This window comes from Spinacia oleracea, chromosome 3, assembly GCF_020520425.1.
Source record: "Spinacia oleracea cultivar Varoflay chromosome 3, BTI_SOV_V1, whole genome shotgun sequence".
Classification (NCBI taxonomy): domain Eukaryota; kingdom Viridiplantae; phylum Streptophyta; class Magnoliopsida; order Caryophyllales; family Amaranthaceae; genus Spinacia; species Spinacia oleracea.
In genome coordinates, this window is record NC_079489.1 from 29327504 (window position 1) to 29349002 (window position 21499).

Here is a 21499-nt window from a genome sequence, read left to right on the forward strand (position 1 = left end):
GGTATTGAGAGGGATGTTAGGAGATTATTTCATGGGGTGGGCATGAAGCACATGTTTTCCATGGTTAGGTTGACATTTAGGGATCTTACTCTTGAATTCCTTAGCTCATTTAATGTCACAAAAAATGGATATAAGGATGTCACTAGAGTTTCTTTTCGATTGTTGAATAATGATTTTAATATGCCTATTAAAGATTTTGGTGCAATATTTGGATTATCTGTTGAGCATGATAGGTCCCCCGGGGAGGGACATCTTAATAGTTCAGTTTGGGGAAAGTTGACTGGGGATTTCAATCCCAGTAGCATGCAGCATTTGCACGCATCTAGCGTGCAACACCCCGTCCCTTTTGTTTGGTTCCGGTTTATGGCATTTACCATCTTTGGGAGGGACCAAAAGGAGAATGTGAGGAGCACAGAGTTAGAGGTGCTCGGAGGGTTCTTGTTGGATGGAAATGAAGGATACAGGATGAATTTGGCCCATCATCTGGCCATGCATTTGCTCACTACTGCTAACCACCGCTACTTGACCGATATTGCTTTAGGGGGTTTAGTCACCCACATTGCCATAGCGGTGGAAAACTTTGCTGAGAGGGACCATGCCGCGGTCCGGGGTAACAATCTGTTAGATTTGGAGTATTTTGGGAGCCTTTACAGGGTGCACTCTGAGTACGGGGAACTTCTTCCCGGTCAGATGTCATGGATGTTCCAGAGGAACGCTCTCTTTACTCTACCGGACACTACCGGGCTCACCAGTTTTACGAGGGGTCAGTCCCATTATCTATATGTAGGTGAGAAGGCACCACCCTTAGCCCAGCCCCAGCCCCAGCCACAGCCCGAGGCTGCGCCTCGCACCTATCTCCGGCGGGGAGGGCGTAGAGAGAGAGGGTCGGGACAGAGAGGTAGTCCGGCTCCACAGGAGGAGCAAGGGTCTTCAGAGGAGTTGGGGGCCATTCATGAGAGGCTGGGCAGACTTGAGCTCGGTTTCCATGAGTTCGCCGCGGATCACCAGAGGACTATGTTTCCTTTCTACGATCAGTACGCCAGGCAAGGCTACATAGCCCCAGATCATCAGCACCCTTCCTGGTTTACTTACCCCGCGGAAGGGTACGGAGCCCCCGGTTCCATGGGCACCTTCACGCCTACCCACTACGGGGGGTTTGGAGCGGGAAGTAGCGGCTATGGTGGCCAAGGTGGCCAAGGTGGCGATGGTGATGATGGTGATGATGGCCAAGGCCATCAGTGATGCTGTTGATGATGATGATGGTTCGGTACCCCTTGAGCCAATGAGGACATTGTCTGATTTGGTTTGGGGGGGTTTCACATTACCTGTACATATTAGGTATGTTTTCCTTTTATTTCAGCATTTACTTATTGTTGTGTGATTATTTTGGTGTGCTTGTAGAGTAGTTTATTGCTTTGAAAAAAAAATACAAAAATATATTCCGATGAATACAATATCATGCTTCCCTGTGCCCCTTGAGTGGAAATTGTTTTGATTCTTGGTATTTGATGATGGGCAATGTAGATGTGTTAGCCATGATTTGATATTCGATTGCTTTGATGCCTTAACATGAGTCAACTCCGACTAACTACTTGTGGACTTGGTGCTTGACTAGTTGACTTGGTTAGGATGTGTGATAGCTTCCTGGTGTGTCATTGATTTTGAGTATTGGTTTGCAACTATTAGTAGTGTTCTATGACTCATATACATGCACATTGTGGAGGATGAAGGCATTTTTCTATTTAGGAAGCCTTCAGATGAATTTAGATATATTTGTTCCCTCTTTTTATACCCATGTTGTTCTTGTGCCCTTTATTCGGTGACTAACCATATTACAAGCCCATGAAAGCCCCATTGGTTACTAGTCCCAAGCCTAGCTTGGGGGAGCTAATAGTAGTGAGGTGAGGGAGTTGTAGTGTGGTACATTTTGAGCATATTAAGTATTGAAAAGGGAAGTTCTTCTTATCATGATTGTTGTTGGAAAAAAAATGAGCTGAAAAATGAATGAGATGAGGAGAATAAAAAAAATGTGAAGGTTCCAAAAGAAGAAAAAAAAAGATTGAGCAAAAAAGAAAAAAATCGTTATTCTCAAAATAATTCAAGCTTTTGTCACTCCGGTATTACAAATTCTTATCTTCATGAGTGATTGGTTATAATTGTGAAATCAAGGCAAGAAAGTATAGTGTGGTTTTTTTGTTGTTTTATTCATGTGTTGAGTGGGAGAGTTGTGGTCATCATTTGTGATTGATCATGGATTTGCTAGGATTTATGCTCCCCAAAGCCAAGGCTTTAAGCTCACATTTTACCCAAATTTACCACACCCTTACCTAAGCCTATCATTACAAGCTTGAAAGACCTTCCGACCTTTGTGCATAGAGTTGTATTAATGTGAAAGTAGTTGTTTATCAATGCAAGTTATGACATGACACATTCCGAGTCGACTACTAGGTTGAGTGTATGTTTTTCTAGACACACGAGTGTTGTGAGTTTGGGAGGGCATTGTTCACTTATATGTTGGGAGGGGAGCGAACGGGTACATCTTTTATCCGCCACATAAATGAGTGACGAGTGTGTGAGCACTAGTCTTGAACTCCATTGTGCATTTGTGGTTCGCTTTGCGTGACGATTGTTAAGGTGGATTAGCGATTGAATGGATTTGATTGGTTGACATTGATGCATACTTATTAGATTTTACCTTGGATTATGTTTTCATTTTTGAAATATGTTGGGGGTGAAGTTGGTCTTGTGTTCATCGAAGATTTCCTTGCTTAGGGACAAGCAAGGATCTAGCTTGGGGAGGTTTGATATGTGCGTTTTATATAGTGTTTTCACCCCCGTCCCTTAGTACTTTTATGCGTCAAATGAGCTCTTAGGAGCCGTTTTTAGTACTAATCTGTGTATTTGAGTGTGCCTTGAGTTTCAGGACTACTTAGTGAGAAATTGGTCTTTTTAGACCCGTTTCATGATGATTTAGGTCACTACACGATCCCAAGGGGATTCGGGACGACTATTGTCGACTTACGGGAGCCCTAGATGTTCATGATCGAGCCCCGGAAGTTAGACTCGGTGTTGCGGACGAAGGGCGGATCACTTAGCCCTCCGCCCGATTGATCGCCCCTCGCCCACCGGGCGAGCAAGCAGAAAAGAGCAGCAGGTAGGGGGCGCCCGACGGGCGGTGCTTTGCCCGGTGCCCACCGGGCGCCCATCAGGAGCAGCAGCAGCAAAATGTCATCTCACCCAACGGGCGGTGCTTAGACTCGGTGTTGCGGACGAAGGGCGGATCACTTAGCCCTCCGCCCGATTGATCGCCCCTCGCCCACCGGGCGAGCAAGCAGAAAAGAGCAGCAGGTAGGGGGCGCCCGACGGGCGGTGCTTTGCCCGGTGCCCACCGGGCGCCCATCAGGAGCAGCAGCAGCAAAATGTCATCTCGCCCAACGGGCGGTGCTTCGCCCGGTGCCCACCGGGCGCCCATCAGGAGCAGCAGCAGCAGCAAAATGTCATCTCGCCCGACGGGCGAGTGGCGCCCGACCGGGCGCGTGCGGATGAATTCCAGAAGTCTCCCTCCGCCCGGCGGGCAGACCTGCGCCCGTCGGGCGGATTTCGAGCTTCCCGCCCGACGGGCGGACGGTCGCCCGACCGGGCGACGAGAACCCAGGACGTCTCATGCGCGCAGTTTACTTAGCTTTTCCGGTTTTTCTTAATGCTTTTTGGGCTAAACTATAAATATAGCCCTTAGTTAATTTAGTTGGAGATCTTATTATCTCATATTCTAGTATTAAACACTTAGTTTTTCTCTCTAATTTGTTCTAAACACTTAGTTTATTTTCAATCAAAAATTCAAGCTTTCATTTGCCATTATTCTTCAATTAGGTATTGTTCTTATTTCAATCTTTTGTTTTTCCCTTAATTATGTTTTCAATCATGCCAATTGCTTTGTTTATAATATGCTTGAGTAGTCTAATTTCTAGGGTTTGGGAATCCATGATTAATATGAAGGGATATTGAATAATTGTGATTGTTGGCATTGTAATTAATTCCTATTGATTGGTTTATTTCACTATACAATTAGATTTGCGCAGGTTTAATTGTGTAGTTATGCAATATCAAATTAAGATTCGAGAGATGCAATTTGATGTTTAGGCTTGTGTCAATAGGTGGAGTTAGGATTAATACGTAGCGAGAGCCCGTTAATTCTGAGTCTGTGACTAGTATCGATTCGAGAGAGCATGCTAGTCTAATTAACTACCTTGTTGATTATCGTGATTATTCGTTGTCCTGGATTGTTATTTGTTGGTGAACCTATGCCCTAGATTCCTTAATATATTGATTCCTAGTTGTTTAATTATCGCTGTAGTTTTAGCAAACCATCAAACCAACTCTTGTTCACAATAGTCTAGATTAATTAATTGATAGTAGAAAGAACGCCTGTTTCCCTGTGGATTCGATCCTGACTTCCCTTGCTACCTAGCTAGTGGACCTTAGGTTATTTTTGATTAGGTGATACGACTTTAGCCTGTCATTCATCATCTCCACCATAGACCAGGAAATCATCTTTGTGCCTTTTCAGGTACTTCAGAATATTCTTGGCAGCAGTCCAATGTGCCTCTCCTGGGTCTGACTGGTATCTGCTCGTAGCACTGAGTGCGTACGCAACATCCGGGCGTGTACATATCATAGCATACATTATTGAACCAATCAATGATGCACATGGAATCCCACTCTTCGTCTACGCTCATCTAGTGTTTTTGGGCACTAAGTCTTGCTTAGAGTCATTCCATGAGACATGGGTAGGTAGCCTCGCTTGGAGTCTGCCATATTGAACCTTTCAAGCACCTTATTGATATAAGTGCTTTGACTGAGTCCAATCATATTCTTAGATCTATCTCTGTAAATCTTGATGCCCAGTATTGTAATACCCCATATTTTTAGGCATTTTATTAATCATTTTATGCATTTTTTTTAATATATATATTTGATATTAAATTATTTTGGAGGGAAAAATATTAAAATATCTTAGATGGAATATTATTTTCAAAACTGAATTTAAATTATTTTTTCGGATTTTATTAATTCCTAATTCTATTAGGAATCAATTTTGGAGTAAAAGATTTTAAATCAACTTAAAATTATTTTATAAATCTGAAAATAATGTTTAGTATTTTATAAAATCAGTTTTATATAATAATATATATATGATAATATATTTCCGATTTATTTTGGAAAAATAAGATAATTCTATTTAAAATTGGATTTAAAGAGTTTTACCAATTCAAAATTCCCTAAAATCCGAATTCTTTGAGATAAATTCTGAAAATTTCAGGATAAATCTTAATTAATTATTCAAGCCTCTGTTTAAAATTTCATGGTTTTATCTTTTGTATTTCTATTTTAAACAATTTTACTCTAAACCGAATATCACCAAAATCATGACTAGATTCAGAATCCTATCATAGCTTGAACACCAACCACGGCCATACCCCTTAGGGTTCCATTCTAACCCCAACCCCAATCTTATACCTATAAATACCCCCTACTTCATTCATCATTCCTCACACCAAAAGTTGAGAGCTTTCCCAAGCCCGCTCTTAAACTTCTTCTCCCTCTTTGGCTCTAAACCTTCTTACCTAAAACCCTTATACTACCACCACAACACCCCTGTCGTGCACTTCTTGCCGCCGACGTCTACCTCTTGGTATCGTGACTTCCACACCCCAATTGTTTTCAAAGTCATTCTCTTTTACGGTCAGTTTTTACTATTTAAACTCTTCTAAATTAATGCCGTAATTTTTAAAAGTGTATTTTTAAACCATGGATTCAAAATTTTGATTTATAATACTGTTATTATGAATTCATAACTCATGAATTAATTTTAAGTCCATTAGATTTATTTTTATTATTTAATTGTTTAACCATGAATTAATTAGGGTTTTATTTATTAATTGTTAGGAACTCGTAAGTGATCCGTAGCGGGATCAAACTAATCTTTGCGTGAGGTGTTATTTAATCAAGGTACGTTAATGTGGCTAGATTATTATATGAATGAAGTCTATGTATGGTTTGATTATTAACCTCAAATTATTAATTGTTTTCAAATTGAAAATTGTGAATTAGTGATTTTGAATTGTTTCTTGATTTGTGAAAATTGTTTGAGGATTTTTGAAAGGTAAAATATTTTTCTTGATTTTAATATGATGATGGATTTGTTCAAGTGTTGTTTGAAATAGTTTGTTTGGTTTTAATGAGTTATAAATCTTTATTTCAAAATACGTTGTTTTCTTTAAAAAAAATTGATTAAATAAAAGGAGGATTGTCATATGGTTGGAATTGGATGGTCTTTCATGACATTATTGTACTTTTATAAAGTCTCAAGGTGGAATGGATTTCATGGAACTTTTATGTTCATACGCATCACTTGTTGTTTAAGTCGATGGTCACTTGTTGACTATTATTTGATTAGTACCCCAATGTATAGATTTGTGATGGAATACTAGCTTCGGGGTGTGCACATTTAGGAAGGAAGGGGAGATAAAAAGAGGTTTTTGATTTTCATATTCTAATTGAAATCTATTTTTGGAAAGTTTCTACTTTTGGAATATTGTTATATTTGGAAAGTTTATATATTGGGAATATTTCTTTTCGTGGAATGTTTCTACTTTTTGGAAAGTTTCTATTCTGGAAATCTTAATTCTTGAAATGTTTATACTGTTGAAAAGTTACTATTTATGGAAAGTTACTATTTTTGGAAAGTTTTTGGAAAGTTTCTATATTGGAAATCTTAATTCTTGAAATGTTTATAATTTTGAAAAGTTACTATTCATGAAAAGTTACTATTTATGGAAAGTTACTATTTATGGAAAGTTTCTATTTTTGGAAAATGAATCTTCTATGATTTCAATTAAGCAAGTTTGAATTAAATGGTTTGTGAAAGTATGTTCAACTATATATAAATGTTTTACATGTCTTGCATATATTCGTACTTAGCTTTTGCTAACCCGTATTTCCTATTTGTTTTGGCTTGGCCCTGTTCACCTTTTGGTGAGCAGTTTTCAGGAACTTGATGTGATGATGTGACATGCTTGCATACGGGATTAATGGAGAGTTCCATAGTTAGGATATTTTTTTCTAAGTTGGTTTCATTTGTGAGTTCAGATTTTAGTATTTAAATTTCAAGGGTTTATCGAATATACACTATTTCGATTATTATTATTCAATAAGGAAAAGTATTTGAGTTATTGCGCTGCATTAGTTGAGTTAATTAGCCTTTAACGTAATCACGTGGCAGTAATACTCCTAAGTTTCTCTCAAGATTGGTCTTATTTAATTAAAGGTTATTTTTTAAAAGAGAGAAATTTAGGGGTGTTACAAGTATGTACTGTGCTTCTCCTAGATCCTTCATCGAAAAACATTTCCCAAGCCAAATCTTGACAGAGTTCAACATAGGAATGTCATTTCCGATAAGTAATATGTCGTCGACATATAATACTAGAAAAGCAATTTTGCTCCCACTGACCTTCTTGTATACACAAGATTCGTCTGCGTTCTTGATGAAACCAAAGTCACTGACTGCTTCATCAAAACGTATATTCCAGCTCCTTGATGCTTGCTTCAATCCGTAGATTGATTTCTTAAGCTTGCATACCTTTTTAGCATTCTTTGGATCCTCAAAACCCTCAGGCTATGTCATAATCACAGTTTCTGTTAAAACGTCGTTTAAGAAAGCGGTTTTGACATCCATCTGCCATATTTCGTAATCGTAATATGCAGCGATTGCTAAAATTATCCGAATAGACTTTAGCATTGCAACTGGTGAAAAGGTTTCATCGTAATCCACACCGTGGACTTGCCTGTAACCTTTTGCAACCAATCTAGCTTTGAAAACTTTCAGTTTCCCATCCTTGTCCTTTTCAGTTTGAAAACCCATTTGCTTCCTTTGGCTTGGTAGCCATCTGGCAAATCGACCAAATCCCAAACTTGGTTTTCAGACATGGAGTCTAATTCAGATTGCATGGCTTCTTACTATTGCTTGGAGCTAGGGCTCGTTATAGCTTGTTTGTAAGTCGCAGGTTCATCACTTTCAAGTAATAGAACTTCATAGCTCTCGTTCGTCAAAATACCTAAGTACCTTTCCGGTTGAGATCTATATCTCTGCAATCTACGCGGGGTTACATTTCTAGATGGTCCTTGATTCTCACCAGATACTTCTAAAGATCTCTGAGTTTCAACCTGAATGTCATCTTGAGAATTCTCTAGAGTTTGTTGTTCGACTCGAATTTCTTCGAGGTCTACTTTTCTCCCACTTGTCATTTTGGAAATGTGATCTCTTTCCAAAAAGATACCATCTCGAGCAACAAACACCTTGTTCTCAGATGTATTGTAGAAGTAATACCCCTTTGTTTCCTTTGGATGGCCCACAAGGATACATTTGTCAGATTTTGGTTGAAGTTTGTCTGAAATTAATCGTTTGACGTATACTTCACAACCCCAAATCTTAAGAAAAGACACTTTTGGAGGCTTTCCAAACCAAAACTCATATGGAGTCTTTTCAACAGCTTTAGACGGAGCTCTATATATAGTGAGTGCATCTGTGTTTAGTGCATGTCCCCAAAATTCTATTGGAAGTTCGGTCTGACCCATCATTGATCTAACCATGTCTAGCAAGGTTCTATTCCTCCGTTCCGACACACCATCCATTGAGGTGTTCCGGGAGGAGTCAATTCTGATAGAATTCCACATTCTTTCAGATGGTCATCAAATTCATAGCTCAGATATTCACCGCCTCTATCAGACCGCAATGCCTTAATCTTCTTGCCTAATTGATCCTCTACTTCACTCTGAAATTCCTTGAATTTGTCAAAGGATTCAGACTTATGCTTCATCAAGTAGACATAACCATATCTACTGAAGTCATCAGTGAAAGTGATAAAGTAGCTGAAACCACCTTTATCATTTGTACTCATTGGTCCACATACATCTGTATGGATTAAATCCAATAGTTCAGTTTCTCTTTCTCCACCTTTAGAGAAAGGTTTCTTTGTCATTTTTCCAAGTAAACATGATTCGCATTTACCATAATCCTCTAAGTTAAATGGTTCTAGAATTCCTTCCTTTTGAAGTCTTTTTATGCGCTTTATGTTTTTATGGCCTAATCGACAATGTTACAGATAGGTGAGATCTGAATCATTCTTTTTGGCCTTTTTGGTATTTATGTTATAAACTTGTTTGTCGTGATCTAATAAATAAAGTCCATTGACTAATCTAGCAGATCCATAAAACATCTCTTTAAAATAAAACGAACAACTATTGTCTTTTATTAAAAAGGAAAATCCCTTAACATCTAAGCAAGAAACAGAAATGATGTTTTTAGTAAGACTTGGAACATGGAAACAATCTTCCAGTTCCAAAACTAGCCCAGAGGGCAATGACAAATAATAAGTTCCTACAGCTAATGCAGCAATTCGTGCTCCATTTCCCACTCGTAGGTCGACTTCACCCTTACTTAACCTTCTACTTCTTCTTAGTCCCTGCGAATTGGAACATAAGTGTGAGCCACAACCTGTATCTAATACCCAAGAAGATGAATTAGCAAGTATACAGTCTATAACGAAAATACCTAAAGATGGAACGACTGTTCCGTTCTTCTGATCTTCCTTAAGCTTCAAGAAATCTCTCTCTTCCAATGCCCCTTCTTCTTGCAGTAGAAGCATTCAGATTTAGAAGTGGGTTGGCTCACCTTCTTCTTTTCAGACTTGGTGCCGCCAGGTTTCTTAGTCGGGCTGGCCTTCTTGCCACCTTTCTTAGCATTCCTCTTCTTGCCAGATTTCTTGAACTTGCCCCCAAGCACCATAAGCACATCTAGCTTATCACTTTTGAGCGTCTTTTCAGCGGTCTTCAGCATACCGTGAAGTTCAGTGAGCATTTTGTCCAGACTATTCATACTGTAGTTCAGCTTGAACTGCTCATACCCGCTATGAAGAGAATGGAGGATGGTGTCTATAGCCATTTCCTGAGAAAATTGCTGATCCAATAGACTCATATTCTCAATGAGTCCAATCATTTCGAGAACATGTGGACTTACGGGCTCGCCTTTCTTAAGCTTGGTCTCAAGAATTCGCCTATGAGTCTCGAATCTTTCGACTCGAGCCAGATCTTGGAACATATTCTTTAACTCACTGATGATCATGAAAGCATCTGAGTTGATGAACGTTTTCTGTAGATCTGCACTCATGGTTGCAAGAATTAGACATTTTACATCCTTGTTGGCATCAATCCAACGATTGAGGGCTGCCTGAGTGACCCCGTCGCCTGCGGCTTCGGGCATCGCCTCCTCCAGGACATACTCCTTTTCTTCCTGCATAAGAACTATTTGCAAGTTCCTTTGCCAGTCAAGGAAGTTTTTCTCGTTCAAATTCTCCTTTTCGAGAATTGATCGGATGTTGAATGAATTGTTGTTTGCCATAGTAAAACTACAATTAAAAAAGAATAAACAAATAAATAATCATTCACAGTTTCTCTTAATAAAGTTAAATTCTAGCATACATGCATAATTTATCATTTATTAAGCATTTTATTCAAGTTATGTGTTCCGGCAGGTGTGAATAAAATGATTCCAAGATCCTTAAATCATTGAAGAATTAAGCACATCATGTATTTAGACTCAATTCTAAAATATTTTAGGTAAGCAAAGCCTTTGCTAATAGTCTAGAAACTACTCTTGGTTGATAGGTACGTCTAAGAACTTATTAGGTAAACCTATCTCATTTGCCACGACATAAAAGGACTCCTTACTTATATTGTTGAGTTTCACCAAAACTAACATGTACTCACAATTATTTGTCTACCTTACCCCTTTAGGATCAATAAGTAACACCTCGCTTAGGCGGAAAACTATTACTAAGATTGATGTTAAGGTTTATCCAAGAAAGTGTTATTTTGGCATGGCACCTTTTAACTCAATTTTAAAGTTAGGAACTTAAGGCTCTTACTATGTTGGTTAGATTTTAAGTGAACTAAAATCCTTAATCATGCAACATAATCAAGCCATAATCTCATGCATAATTAAGACATATTTAAAGCAATAAATAACTTAAAACATGCATAAGATATAAATGTGATCTAGTATGGCCCGACTTCATCTTGAAACTTCAACTTCAAACTCCGTCTTGAAAATGGATTGGAAACTCCATCTTGAGTTTCACCATGGGAGGCGCCATTTTCTCCAAATAGGATAAGCTATAATTTAAACTAATTACAACTATTTGATGGTACGCAGACCATATTTAAATTAAAAACTTTGGTGCATTAGACCAATTTTACATTCAAATTAATGGTACGCAGACCATATTTTCTATCTTATTTGGGCCATACTAGTCACTTTCAATAACCTGCAAAACAGTACATATACAATATATACCATTCACCCATTCATTTATGAATGAATGGCCCACATAGCTGGTTAGTAAAACATATTATGCATCACATAAATATTTGCAGCAATTAATCAAGGCTTCCAATAATCTACCAATTATTCAATCCTTATTAATTCTAATCAGGTTGTTTTAACCTTAAAGGAATGTAGACCTAATCAAGAGTTTTTGACTAAAAGATCCCACTTAAACCAATAAATTTACATGCTTTACTAATTTTAAACATAAAATTGTATTTCCTAGTCTAACCGGAAATTAAACATACAAATTTAATTAAAATTTAAAGCTCATATAAATTAATAATTGAATCCTTTAATTTATTTTCACTTGAATTAAATAAATAAATTTAAATTTATTCAAGGTTTTAATTTTAGTAAAATAATTAGTATAAATAAATTTATAATAATTAGATTATTCAAAATTAAATTCCGAGAAAAAAAAAATTAAATTACGAATTTTAAAATTAATTAAAATCGTTTCCGAACTGAAAATTTAAAATTAAATTCAAAGCGCATCAATCGAATCAAGACGAGGCCATGGGCATGCGCCCATGCCCCGTCGAGTGCACGAGGCAGCAATGCCCCTCGAATGATCGCATGGCAATGCATGAGCAGGCCACACGCATACGCAGCCAGCCCAGCCACGCATGCACGCAGCCCGCTTGCTCGACGCGTTCTGGTCTGCTTGCTGGGCGAGGCAGCGCGCGCTGTGGCGCAGCATCCCTCAGTGCCCACGCACGCCTGCTCGCTCCTTGTGCCTTGCCTCATCGCCTATCGCCCATGGCTCGCAGCATACACGCCCAGGCAGCCTACTGCCTTGCGTGCATGCCACGCCCGTTGCTCGCTGCATTCGTACCGCATGGACGACGAGATCCCTTGCTTGTCGTCGCATGCCCGCGCTATACAACACCCATTAAGGGTTACACGTAGCGTCCATTGCTTTGTGCGTGCAACATTCATGAGCGAATTATATAAAAATTAAAACTTTTTAATTCAAATTTATAGACAAATTAATAAATCATATTACTTTCATAATTTAGGGCGAAAAATCAAAAATTATTATTCAATTAATTTCCAATTATCATGGATCCAAATCTAGGTCATAAAAATTTAAAATTTATCAAAAATTAACAATTTTTATGATGGTTTTTAATCAAAAATTGTCAATTAATTATGAAAATCAAATCAAATTCTAAATTATCCGAATTTCAACAAATTAATTACAATTACAAATTAGGTTGTATAATTAACAAGCTTAGGCATATAAATTTGTTAAACATATACAGTAGGTCAATCAAAAATTCAAGATTTAACAACAAGAAGCGTAAATATTTAATTTAACATCTTAAAAATTACAAATTTTGCGTTCGAAAAACTAAAACCTCTGAAAAGTCATAGTTAGGCTTCGAATTTGGGAATTTTGGGTTCGACATCAAATCTTTGATTTTAGTCAAAATTTTAAAACGTCGTTTACATGCGAAATACACTATAAAATTATACGATTCCGACCATTATTGACTAAACTGCCGAAAAATTCTGCGAACATATAATTAAATAATCGCACGAATTTGCAATTAATTACCAAAAATTGAAAATTTCGAATTAATCACCCTTTTAATTCATTGCAAATTTATAAAAATTTAACCATGTTAACTAATTATTATGGAATTAATTAGAGGCTCGTGATACCATTGTTAGGTTATGATACATATAATTGAATATAAATCATGCGGAAAAACAATAAAGTCAGGAATCCAAATTAATTGCCACATAACAATTAGCATAATTTAGGACACATACAACAAGAACAAGTCTAGGACTCCAAATGTCGTCCCCCTGTAGATAGTCCACAGCACGTTCGGATCCGCCTTAGATTTAATTAACTAGAATTGCACCTAAGGTTCTATGAATATTTTCGAATATTATTGCAAATATTATACTTAGTTTTAATCCTTAAAACTAGATGTATGATTGAAAATTATGTTCTCATAAATTTGTGAATGCCATCACATATTTATAGAGTAGGAATATGGAATTGGAATTTTACTAGGACTCAAGAATTCTAACTCTATTAGAATTAGAGTTCCCTTAAACTAGTAATTCAGAAAATTAATCTAATCCTAATCTCTTAAGGATTCGATGCATGCACGGCCCACATGCCAGCAGGCCATGCCCGCGTGCGCGCTAAGCCCATCGCTGGCAACCCACACGAGCTCGCAGCCCAGTTGCTCGCAGCCTTGGTCGCAGCCTTGGCGCGCTGGGCCTGGCGTGCCTTTGGCTGCTTGTGTCGCGCGCTGGGCTTACTGGACGTGGGCCTGGCTTCGTGCTGGGCCTTCGTCTAGCAAGCTCGTCCGATGCTTATTTCGTACGACGTGCTTCTGATTAATTTTCCGATTCCGGAATTCATTTCCGATTCGAACAATATTTAACATTTCTGATTCCGGAATTAATTTCCGTTTCGAACAAATATTTAATATTTCCGATTCTGGAATTATTTTTCGATTCCGATAATATTTCCGATTCTGACAATATTTCCGTTTCCGGCAATATTTCCGATTCCGACAATATTTCCATTTCCGATAATATTTTCCGATACGTACCATGTTTCCGTTTCCGGCAACATCTACGACTTGGATAATATTTATATTTCCAATACGATCCATATTTCTGTTTCCGGCAATATCATCGTTTCCGGAGTATCCATAATTTGCCTTTGACGATTTCAGCTCCCACTGGAACCGAGATCCGTCGATTCCGAATATCCATAGATGGAGTATTTAATTCCATTAAATACTTGATCCGTTCACGTGCTATTTGTGTGACCCTACGGGTTCAGTCAAGAGTAAGCTGTGGATTTCACTTGATCTCACTGAATTATTAACTTGTATAATTAATACTAAACCGCATTTATTAGACTTAGCATTGAATGCATACTTGGACCAAGGGCATTATTTCCTTCACCTTGATCATCCAAGACTCACTTTAATGATTGGATTTGACATGGACAACACTAAGGTTACAGACCAACAAACCTATCAAATTACTTTACAACAATGCATAAAAATTTCGAACATGATGGAGAAAGTGGAGCCACCTACTAGCCACCCCCTTGACTTGTTCGAACCACATAGCTAAGTGGAAACTAACCACGATGCACTTAGTTAATAATTAATTCAAGAAATAAAGCACATAATCCCTTTGTGTTGATTGCTCGAACTCACTTGAATTAAAATAAGCTTAGAAACTTAGAGAAGAGTATTGAAGAAAACAAAGTACTTTTATTGCTTTAATGAGAATTCCACATCCTTTAATCAATGAGCAACTTGTTCAACTGAAACCATAAATGGTAGCTTCGCTACTTCATTTTTCAGCATTAACTGGGAGAACTAACTAGGACAAACAATACCCAAATGCTAGCGGCATCACGCATATCATCTCTATCTCTGTAATACTCGGGAGTAAAATCTTGATCCTCTGGATCATCCATGTTGTCTAACCGATAAGAATATTTATCCATAACCTCATCATCCTGTTGTGACACTCTATTAACATCATTATTAGGTTTCAGTTCCATTTCAAAGCCACTAGATAACTCAATAGTAGGTTCATGAACCACTGGATTCGAATTTTCAACTTCAACAACTTCACCATAATCATTCAATTTCTCATTTTCTTCCATTTCATACACATCATCATCACATCACTATCTCATACTCATCATCATCTATGTCACCTAGACCTAATCCCATAGCAAGCATACCATCTTCATAGCACCTTTCTGCTAATTCAACGATAGTAGTCATAACCTCAATATCATACATCCATCTACCATCTACAGTACAATACTTCCTCCAACTAGGTGTATCATCCTCAAAATGCATATCACTTAAACTTATGCTTAAGCTCTATCTAAGGTGTCCTATGGGGTAAACAATATACAATCATCTCAGGCATAACATCAATTTTTCCTCAAATGTGGCATATTCTTAAACGTAGCAAAATAGTTGCATGCAAACTCAATCTTCTTCACATACAAATGTGGAGTCTCACTATCAAGATCCTCTGGCTGTCTTAGATTGGAAAACTTTGAAGACAACATTCTTAAGTCCTAAAAACACACACTTAAGAGTCTCACTAATTGTGTTCCCAACAAAATTCAACCCCCAAGGAGAGAAAACAGTTTAAGTTCGTGGAGCCATACAATTTCAATGCACAAGTACATGCTTAATCATGAATCGTGATGCAATTAATCACATAAAGCAAAACAAAATATGATCAAACTTGAGTACATACATGCACAATAAATACTTCACACATAGAACTTAATTAATGCAAACCTAAATTTAATGCCCTTCTTAATCTACCCTTTCTCACTTGAAGAAGAATAATAAATTTTCGAAATTAATTTAAATAAATAACTTCAAATATACACGAAATTATTAAAAATTTAAAATCGAAAATTAAAATAATTAATCGAAAAATCAAATTAATTAATTCGATTATTTTCTGAAAATAATAAATAAATAAATAAATAAATCGAAATTTTATTTTATTTTTCAAAAAAAATTCGGAAAAAATCCGAAAATAAATAATCCGAAAAAGAAAAAAAAGAATTTCGAAATTTCGAAAATCTAATTCAACCTGATTCGAATTTTAATAAATCTGAAAGAAAAAATTAAAATAAAATCGGTAAATTTCCAGATAACTTAAAATAATTAGTATTTGACCTTTCAAAATATTGAGTACTCAAAATAGCATTTTGAATTTAGGAAAATAATTTTCAAAAATCCTAAAGTTCCGCAAATACCACTTTGTAGTATAGATTACTACAGAGCAGCCTTATTTAGTCTCTGATTACCACTTTGTAGTATTACTTACTACAAAGAAGGAATGAAACTAAGCTCCAGTATACCACTTTGTAACACCCTGATAATTCCTTATATTTATAATTACCTTCTTCCGACTAATATAAAAGAATTACCAAGATATTACCGCCACCGTGATAACGGCTAAGGCTATTTACCAGAATTACGCAACGTAATTTAACTCACTTTCAAAACGTATTAAATAGTTAATGGTCATTAAAACAACTTGGAACCACTAAGGCCCAAAACCAAAGTATTTAATCATTTAAAATCCATTAACTATAGTTCAAATAAATTAAGTAATAGTCATGACTAGAAATTAAATAGAGTTTATAAAATACGGAAGAAAATAAATCTCAACACGAATCCCATGATAACTTCTCCCGCAAGTTATCTCTACAAACCTGCTTTATTAAAATCTACTCCCCAACAACGCAAATGCAATGATGGATCATCATAAAGGTCATGACCAAAAGACATGAAGCACGAAGTCAGCAAAAGCCGAGTACGAACAAGCTAGAATAACATTCTATCCTAACAAAAGCCATTAAATAAACAAGTAAACATGAAGACAAGACTTGACACTTGACACGACTCTTGACTCACAGTTTAATAAAGAAGTAGCTTCGAACGGGTAAAATAAAGTATCCTCAAAAGAAAAGAAAAGGGTGATGGGAGCCAACCATACACCAAATAATAATAAGTCGGACTCCTACCGACAGTCGGACCATACCGACGGAATTCCAATGCACAACGGCCTAAAAATAAAGAATGAAACAACGTCTTGTATCATTCAAGGAGTACAAGTTTTCCGGCAAGACTCCCCCCCATTGCTCATACTCAAGGTATATACGTTCCAAGAGTTTTGAAGCTCATTCGTGTTACACTTTACGTTAATTAGTGTGTTATGTTCAAGACGACTCAAGACTCTACACAAGACATAACATGCAACCAACTAACAATTAAACAATTCAACAATGACACTTTATTTTAATCCTTTAGGACTTGTGATCAAATTAACATAGGACTCAAGTGAAATTACTCCCATTGTTCCTTCTCAAAAACACTGTTTGAGATAACCCGACATTGCCCATTAACAAGCGGGGTGTGCCCTTGGCACGAATAGTCCTTAGTTCAATTCACATAGACTATCTAACCATATTCTACACTTGCGGTAGAATAAACAATGCACTCCGGCAATATTCAATATGCTCAAGGTATGCTAGACATCCCGTACTATAGCATAACCATAATAACTTGCATTCGCAATACTCATACATGCAAACCAACTTGAACAACATGCTTGACATAATTCAACGATTATAAAAATTCCATAACATGATAGTTCAACAGAATCTATAAAGCATAATTCAATTCATAACATGCTCGTTCACATAGATTCAATAATAATAATCACATGCTTGTTCACACATCAAACATGAATTCCCAACATATAAGTTCACATGATTCGCATTCAATACACTTCACAAAGTCCTCAAGGGATGGGTGGTCACCCTAGTTTTGTACGTACCTGGAATACCTAAGTACGGGGGCCACTGTGCGAATCACGACTCACTAGAAATCACCTCCTATAAGCACAAAGGAGAAACTTAATTATTATCCATGTTTACTAAATTTTCAGCAACTATTTAAGAAACTAAAACCCTTAGTTTAATTAGAAATTAATCGTTATTCATTAAATTAATAGTCTCAAATAGTTAACTCAAGTCCTAGTATAAAAGCATTGACTTTTTGACCTTAAAATCATTAAAAATCAACACTTTAAAGCTTTATAATAAATCTGAAAATTTAAGTTGATTCCCATAATTTAAATCGTCGTTAAATTACGTGAATCAATTGCTTGAACAATTGGGATTAAAAATCCTATCAATAGGTCATCAATAAAACCATGTTTTGACCATAAAAATTGACACTTTAATTAATCACTCAATCTGAAAATAATAGTTCGTATAATTAAAATCAATCTCATCAATTCAAATACGAAAACATTAAAACACGGTGTTCATAACCGTTCCCAGCAATTTAAATAATCCAAAACAATAATAATATTTTAATAATTTAAAAACGGAATTTGGAAAAATTAAACGTATACGGAGTACGGAAATCAATCAACAACAACGACAACACACAACGCAACTTGTGTTGCATGTGGGCAGCGAGCACAAGCAGCAGCACCGCACAAGCAGGCGCGCGGGGCGCGGGGTAGGGCTGTGCACGGACAAGAGCAAAAGAGAGAAGAAAAACTACTGCAGCAGGATTTTAGAACGCTCATAACTTCCAATATATAGCTCAGAATCAATCGATTCTTGAGGCAAAGGTCAAGCAATTTTCGAGATCTACAACTTTTAAGAAGAAACCTTTTTCTGAAAACGAACGGAAGTAGGTGAAAAACGGCCAAACATAATTTCGACAAAAGAAAGAGGAATTTAGGGTTAGGGTTTTACTTTTAGGTTTAATGAATAATAGTGAGGGATTTTGAGGGTGAGAACCTATATTTATAGGCTTAGAAAACTCCAAGATGGGCTAGACTTTAGAATTCCCTTTCGGGCTTCATTAAACATAAAATGGGCTTGCTTAATTTGTTTGGACTTGAACTTGGAATTGGATTGGGCTAGATTAATTAAAAATCGTTTACTTTTGAAACCCAATTAAATTCCCAACATGAAATAATAAATTTTTTTTTGTAATTAATTAAAATAATAAGTATTCTAATTAATTAAAATACATTTAAATAATATTTAAATGCGATTTAAAATCTAAAAATCATAAAAATACTTTATAAATATAATAAAATATATTTATAAATACAGAAAAATAAGAGGTATTACACAATGAAGTTTTCAAGTAAACTACCTTATTATCTCATTCCCGAAGGTATAAAGGTCTTCTTTAGCAGTTACTAAAATCGACCCTCCCCTCAGTACATGGAATCCTGTCAAGGTGCATGCAAAGCTCTTCTGTTGATCCTAGGTTCCATTTTCGAAAGAGAATCAAAATTGTTCTTATGCTTTGGTCATTCAGTTGACTCCTTGCTGTCATACTGGAAAAAAGCAGGGTTTCAGCCGGTTTTATCTATTATCGAGAAGAAAATAAGCTCCTTTCTTCTTCTGCACTAGTATGAGTAAACCAAGAAGAACGTAGTTTCTCCATCCCAATTTAACTGTTACACTTTTCATTTACGTTCGTGCCAATTTAATTGTCACATTTCTTTTTATGACATGAATCCACTTTTATCATCTCTCTCTATCCACACCCAAAATTATGACCCCACATCCCTCACATTCAACTAAAAAAATTATTCTACTATCTCCCACGACACCTGCTTTTCTACTAAATAGATAATTTTACAACAACTTATCGCATAAAACTCCATGAAAAACTTAGTGCAACGATTAAATTGGAACCAGAGACAGTAGTAACGATTTGTTACAATCCATTTGTTCATATAGACTCCATGTCCTAGCAAAGTAACCAAAGTAACTAGCAGACTGATCACTAAATAGATTCAAATAGGCGCAAATTCTAACAAAGATTCGTCGTTGTGACATAGGGGTATCGAGGTAGGCCGCAAATTGAATAGAGAAAGAAGACCCAACCATTGGAAAAAGACTCATATTTCACGACCGTAAAAAGATGTTCCTTATTCGTCTCGAATGTTTCATCGAACAAATAAAGGAAAAGATATTGAAAACGCTCCTACACAGCTCAGTCTTAAACAAGTACCTTATTAGTTTCAGGTGCTACCTTTTAATTTCAGATATCTTTCTCTCAAACTGTCTTATCGCGTGCATCCGATTTCGGCTCAGTTTCAGATATCTTTCTCTTAGATAGCTGAAATCGAGGAGTTGTTCAACGTCTGACCCAATCCCCACGCCGAGGAAAACGTTGTTGTCGCTTGAGAGGAAATCAGAGAGCGGTTTGGATTGGGGGCGGGCAATATAGGATTTGGAAGATGAGGCAGGTGGAGGAGAGAGATTGATTGATTAGTTGCAATAATTAAATTTTAAGTTTTTCTATATAATTTCGCACGCATCATGCATGACTAGGAAAACGTATAGTGTTGTTCAGTTTCAGCTACCTTATCACGTGCATCCGGTTTCAGCTCAATTTCAGTTAGTGTTTCCAAACATAGCCTTAACCGCCTATATATCATCAGTAATTGGAAAATTTGCTAATTACTACCTAGGTCTTTGGTGACTTTGCACATTACTACATAGGTTGTTAAAAGTTGTCAATTACTACCTAGATATTTAATTACTGTAGTCAATTACTACCTAGATCTTTAGTTATTGTTGTCAATTACTACCTAAGTCAAAATTACGGCCAATTAATCGCTAATCATATCCTAATCAACTGTTAATCATATTTTAATTATTATAATTAATTAATATTTTTTTAAAAAATAAATAAATTCAAAACTAATTAAGTTAGAAATACGAAAATATCAAAAAAATAAAAAACTAGTGATAAATTTTAATGGGAATTTGTTAAATTTGGGATTTTTTAAAAATTAATTACGGAGTGTTTTTTTTTTTTTTGGTATTTTGGCATTTGTCTTAAATAGTTTTGAATATTTTTTTATTTTTTTTCAAAAAATTTATTAATTAATTAAATCAATTAAAATATGATTAACGGTTGATTAAAATATGATTAGTGATTAATTGGCTGAAATTTTAACTAAGATAGTAACCCACAACAATAACTAAAAATCCAGATAATAATTGACAAGTTTTAACAACCTAGGCAGTAATGTGCAAAGTCACCAAAGACCTAGGTAGTAATTTGCAAAATTTCATCACTAATTTCCTTGATTATTGAAAATTAACGACCACCTAATACTCCCTTCCTCCCCTCCTCCTGAGTCCTAGCCAAATATCTTTCTCTCTCCAAAACTCGAAACCGTCAGGCGTTAGTCACATTTGTTTCATCCGTCAGCTCTCTTTCTCTTTCCTCTTCTGCCGCGCTGATTCTTAACAAACCACACCTTCAATTGCACTAATTCTCAAAATTCAATTGAATGAATCTCAAATTGTAACCCGTCGACTTCAATCCCTGTTCTTCCGATTGTTTTCGTCGCTTAATGGTGAACTTCTCTCGATTTTCAACTGATTTTTCCTTATTCTATTTTTGAATTTTGTGTTTCTAATTTTTTTTTGTCATTCCTGATTAATTTTATTTTACTTTTCTTTAG